Source organism: Mastigoproctus giganteus, chromosome 6 (genome assembly GCF_048544385.1).
Source record: "Mastigoproctus giganteus isolate SK-2022 chromosome 6, ASM4854438v1, whole genome shotgun sequence".
In the NCBI taxonomy this organism is placed as follows: domain Eukaryota; kingdom Metazoa; phylum Arthropoda; class Arachnida; order Uropygi; family Thelyphonidae; genus Mastigoproctus; species Mastigoproctus giganteus.
The window spans coordinates 23,144,420-23,150,439 of NC_143580.1; positions in this window are offsets into that span (position 1 = coordinate 23,144,420).

A 6,020-nucleotide genomic window follows, 5' to 3' on the forward strand; every position below is an offset into this window, starting at 1 on the left:
TATCGCGTTCACCTTGGTAAAAGTGCCCCCTGGCGACGTTAAATGATAAACTGCATCTCCTACGACAGTCCGCAGAAATCTGCTTGTCATAAAAATCGATCATCCAGCCGCTGGCATGCAGTGCGTGACCTCCTCCATCCACAGGAGCAATATCAAATAGCCCATAACTTCCATCTTCCATCTTCAACCCTCTTTTACAAAGTCCACATAAACAAGTTCTTCGAAAACGGATGTGACGTTTGAGGACTTCCGGTTTCCAGTATGCTCTTTCTGTACGTGATTTCTGCGTTTATTTTTAGGTTTCTTATAAGGATCTCCTTTAACATCACCTTGAGGAAGGGAGCCATCAGAAGAGGGGCCCCTTAATGATGTACTGGCCCCCTTTATTCGTTTGCCAACATCAAAGGATCAAATATTCTCAAACTTACCCTTCTAAAACATCTTCAGGCCCTCGCGATCCTAATGAGGACAAAATTAAAAGGATTACGAAACTGTCGGGGGAGGAGGGGGTGGGTTCGTTTTAGCGTACCTGCGAAAGTGGCGCACTTCCCCTAATATTCTCCGTGATTTAATCTAATATAACCTCTCCGGCAGCATCCTAAACCCCCTTAATACCCCGGAGACTGTGCACTAATCCCTCCATCTAAAAATGTCCTCTTTCTGAATACATTAGCCTTTTCTGTCTCTCCCGAAAACGCTCCGAAACAGCGGCTCCGCCGGGCTGTAATGAGTTGGTTATCGTGTCCGTACAACAGTCAACACGCACATTCTTTGCGATCCCGAGGGATCAGCTGCTAAGCCCTGGAGAGTCGGATACAAGAGGAGCACCCCACTGACACATGATATCCCGTCATCCATCTCTGTCGTGTTCGTCTGCTACTTCTCCTTACGACGAATCGGAATGTCGAGGCGGGGTCAAGTTTATACCGCTGATCTTCGCAATGACGGAAAATGTTTTTTTTTTTTTTTTTATTAATATTAAATTTGGTTGCCGGGATTTTGTAATAAAAAGTGGGAGGGAGGGAAACGCAGCAACACGTTCCGATATGCCGCCGGGTTGTTCAGCTGGTGCACGTGAGAGACCCGAGCGCAATTTTCTCCTCTGTGACATTCGGAATGGTTTGTTTGTAGAAGCGACAGTTGGCCGTCAAAAAGGCAAAGGTAACTTCCTTCCCGGATTGCGAAACACGAGCGATAAGAAGGAGTTCAAATAGCGGCGCTAACGTCCAGAATACACCCTGCAGGTTTAATAAATTAGGTTGAAAAATATAGGTAGTAATGTAGGCTAAAAATATAGGTAGTAATGTAGGCTAAAAATATAGGTACTACATGTGGGTTCAAAAATTTCGGAACTCTGTTGTAGTCAAATATAGACGTACCCTGTGGTAATATGCTCAGATTACAGGTATTATGGCATTGGTTCAGAGAAAATATAGGTATTATAATAGGGGCTCAAAATTATAGGTGCTAGAGTAGAGCTCAAAAATAGAGGTAATGTAATGTAAAATTAAAATACAGGTACTGGCGTGAAAGTTCAAAAATATAGGTACTATAATGCAGGCTAAAATATAGGTACTATATGGTAGCCTCATAAGTAGAGGTACTTAATGTGACTCAAAATAGAAGTACTGCAATATAATAAGCTCAAAATACAGGTACTGCAGTGTAGGTTCAGAAAACATAAGCATTATAATATGAGTTCAAAATTATAGGTGCTAGAGTACGTTAAAAATATAGGTACTCTAATACAAGCTTAAAATACAGGTACTATAGTGAAAGTTCAAAAATATAGGTACTATAATGCAGGCTAAAATATAGGTACTATATGGTGGCCTCATAAGTAGAGGTACTTAATGTGACTCAAAATAGAGGTACTGCAATGTAATAAGCTCAAATTACAGGTACTGCAGTGTAGGTTCAGGAAATACAGGCATTATAATATGGGCTAAAAATTATAAGTGCTAGAGTAGGCTAAAAATGTAGGTACTCCAATGCAAGCTTAAAATAGTGGTACACTAGTGTAGGTTCAAAAATATTGGTGCTCTATTGCAGCCTATATATAGAGGTATTATAATGTAAGCTCAAAATAAATGTACTTTAGGGCACATTCAAAAAATATAGGCATTATACTGCGGGATCAAAATTATGTTATACAGCAGGCTCAGAATCAGAGGTATTGTAATGTAAGGTTAAAATACAGGTACTGGTTCAAAAATATAGATATTATAATGCAGGTTAAGTGCCATATTGTAGCCTCAATAGGCAGACGTACTCTATCTAATATGAGCCTATTACTGTAATGTAATAGGGTCACACTACAGGTACCGTAGTGCAGTCTCAGAAAATATAATGCGAGCTAAAAATTGTAAATGCTAGAGTAGGCGTAGGCTCAGAATTATAGTTGCTAGAGTAGGACTAGGTGCAGACGTATAGGTGCCTAGTAACCTAATGTATCGTAGATTCAAAAATATAGGCACTATAATATGTGCTCAAGATTATAAGTGCCTAGGCAGGCTCAAAAATATAGGTATTGTAATTTGAGCTTAAAATCCAGCTTAAAAATATAGGTACTATAGTTTAGGTTCAAAAATATAGGTACTATATTGTAGGTTCAAAATATAGGTACTCTTGCAGCCTCAAAAATAGAGGTACTATAATATAGGCTCAAAATACAGGTACTGTAGCGTAGTCTTGAAATATAGGTGCTGTTAGGTAAACTTAAAATAATATAGATAGGTAGTGCAGATTTAGAAAAGGCAGGCACTATAATATAGTTTCAAAATACTTAATGTAGGTACGTGACATTGTGTCCAAAATAGGTGTTTAAGGTACATCCAAAATACAGGTACTGTAATCTAAGGTTCAATAAATACCTAGTTCATTCATTGGAGATGCAACGAGATATTTTTAGAGCGGTGGCAGAAGATAATTTCATTGTGACAGCAGCGGTATTGGAGAAGCAGTACTGCATTTATTAGTGCGGTGCGTAATATGGGTTTTATTCGAAAATGATGTGCCATTGCATGGTAACGCCATCTGTCGGGTGCATGTCACACTAAGCTTTATCCGTGCTACGAATTTTTAATTATGCCAAAATCAGTAGTGTCGATGTGTTTCAAAGTATATTTGTTGGAATGGTCCAGAGCAGTGATGATGAACTCGTAGAAGAGGATGGATCTCATTAATATTTTACCAGTATTCTAAGAACTACAAATTAGATGAAAGGGGTAGACGAATCAGCGCAGAAGGCGGCTAATAAGTGTAAACTTAGGGAAGCAGATATCTGGTACATATCTCTCGTTCCTACCTTGCCGCTCGAAATGATGTAGCGGATGTACTTACGGCCGTGTTTACTGTCACATCGGAGATGCGTTGCTATAGCAACGAGATCGTTTAATTCATTACTGTTGATTTAGGAAGGCTGCTTTATTTATCAGCATCCTTGTGAGTGTAACTCGCTAGGAGTGTCTCCATTTAAGGCGATCGTGTGGTTTAGAGTAGTCTTCAGTCCGATTAATGGAAGCAGAACTTGAAGGGAAGATGGAGAGCAAAAGATGCTCTACATCTTCCTTCTTAATGGAGAAATTAAAATGTGTTGGGAGAGTGAAAAGAGAGACTGAAACATTTATTGCTTTCAGTTTTCGGTCAGGAATCCTTCTGAGGGGAAGAGGGCACCCTCTGTGAGAATTTCAATTTTATTATTTTTTACAAAACCTTGAGGGATGATTTAAAAAGCGCAGCACGTTGGACTTCCGACTGGAGTAGCCTCCAATGGCGACATTAATAAATTTTATATTTACGATGTTTTTCAACACTTATTGAACGTGACGTGATCTCTTACTATCATACCTCGATGTAAGTTCACGTGTGAGAAAAGCCTTTCAGATGACAGCTAGAAGGCGGTAGTATCGCAGCGTTTATCGATGCGTTTGTCAAGGAGGAAGAAATGAAACTTTCTATCACCAAAACCGGGGCCCCGATGAACTTATTCTTACCTCCGTACAAGACAAACGATATTTGACAATTTTACCAATTTTCTTTTGTGCGTGTGTGCGTATTCTCTGATCATCTGATAAAAGCTACTCCTCACTCCATGACAGCATCCGAAGTCCCTTCCGTGCACTTTTCCCCGTTTATCGATTTTCCGGAGGTTTATCGGAATATCAAAGAAAAGAGCCGGGATTTTTAGACTTCGTACACACTCCGTAATGGATAAAGTATTTGATCTTCAAAATACTTAGGTTAACGGGCCAAGCTAGTATTTGCTTCTGTCTTGCCAAAAATGATTGATATTAGTGGGCATTCCATCTTGTTTTCCAGATACATCGCTCTAATAGTAGGAAAAGATCAAATCTGCAAAGAAAGAGGGCAAAAAAAAGGGGCGGGAACCTTTCCCTGGGGATAGACAACTCAAAAAATTATGTACATCACCCTGGGAGAAATAGATACAATTTTTTTTTAAAAGTTAAAAAGTCTAAAAAAATTAAGAATTTATTTTATGAAATTAAATCCAAGTTAAAAAGTAAAATAAAATTTATTTTAGTTTATTTTAAACGCTGTTTATGAAAATAATTTCAATATCTGCGAAACGAAAATATAAAATTGTTGTTTAATCTACGTTTGTCTTATGACGATGAAATTTTTACTTTGTTCTGTCCGTCCATCCGGTTTTCGGTATGCTTAATAGTGTACTGTTGGGGTTTTTCATATAATGCGTGGAAAAATCTCTACGAATTAATTCTAACGTTCGGTAAATCGGAGAGGGGCGTAATAATTGAATCTAGGGTTGACAAAGCCCTGTAATTCCCTGCTAATGCAATCATGGAGAGAGAGAGAGAGAGAGGTGTAGGGTGTAATTTGGTTAGTTTATTTCCTTTCGTCTTTCACAGAGGCAGTTAATCATCTTTCATTTGAGGGCGGCCAGAATGATCGAACGCGGAAAGGACGTGACGCAAGAGACACGTGACTTTGTACCAAACGATGTTAGCGTTAACAGAAGACAGCAGACTACCTCTTTGTAAAAACATTGATCAGATAAGAGGAGAAAGCTACGCACAATAACCACACTTCCCGTAAGATCCGTCTTGCATGTCTTCAGACAGAACCACGCATTTGCCAACTTCCTTAATCCATTGGACAGAGCACTTAGAAGTTTCGGAGTTGTCAGACTCTGTCAGAAGATTGGCGAACGCAACCGGAAGATGCGACTGGGTGAAGAGAAAAGAGGAAGGGTGGTGCCCCCAAGTGTCATGCATCGATGCAGACTACTGTCACTGGGTGTTGTCATACACCCTCCACCGCGCGCCCAACTTACACCCCTTGAACACCAAACCTTTGCCAGCACCACCTAACAGTAGACCGTGAGACGAATTTGATGAGACACACTCCGAAGCCGACCCTTTTTTTTTTGCGACACGTGGCGCCATCTGTCGCCCATAGTCAGCCTCTATATTCGTAATATCTGGCAGAATATGAAGAAAGTCTAGAAAATATTTACCCAGGACTGCAAAACTGATTTGTCATTTAAAATAATTGTTGATTTGGTAACCATGGTTACAGCAGCGTCACTCATCTTTCCAATTAACGAGTCACATTATGGATGGCGCCAGTTGAAATAAACAAAGTCCGCTTTCCTAGTGTTTTGTTTTTGCCGGCACTTTTTACGCCCCCTTCCCCCTTCCTCCCAATATATATTTTGTTAGGGAAAGTCTCGGATATAACGAAGTTCATTACGTCATTGGACCGATGCCAAAAACTCCCTTTTACTCGCTATCACTTTTAATAAGTAGGCTTAAGAGGGAGAAGACATTTTATGTGCAGTATGCACTTTTTCTTTTTTTCCTTTTTTTTTTCCACTTACACGTGTCCTGGAACATTATTAAAACTTTCTCCTACAAACAGCCTAACTCTAATTTTTTTTTATGAGCGTAAAATGGTTTCACCATTGACGTGAGCGCATTTCTTCCCTATTTCAACTCCACCTACACCACCCCCAACAAATGATTCCGAAACAAAGTCTG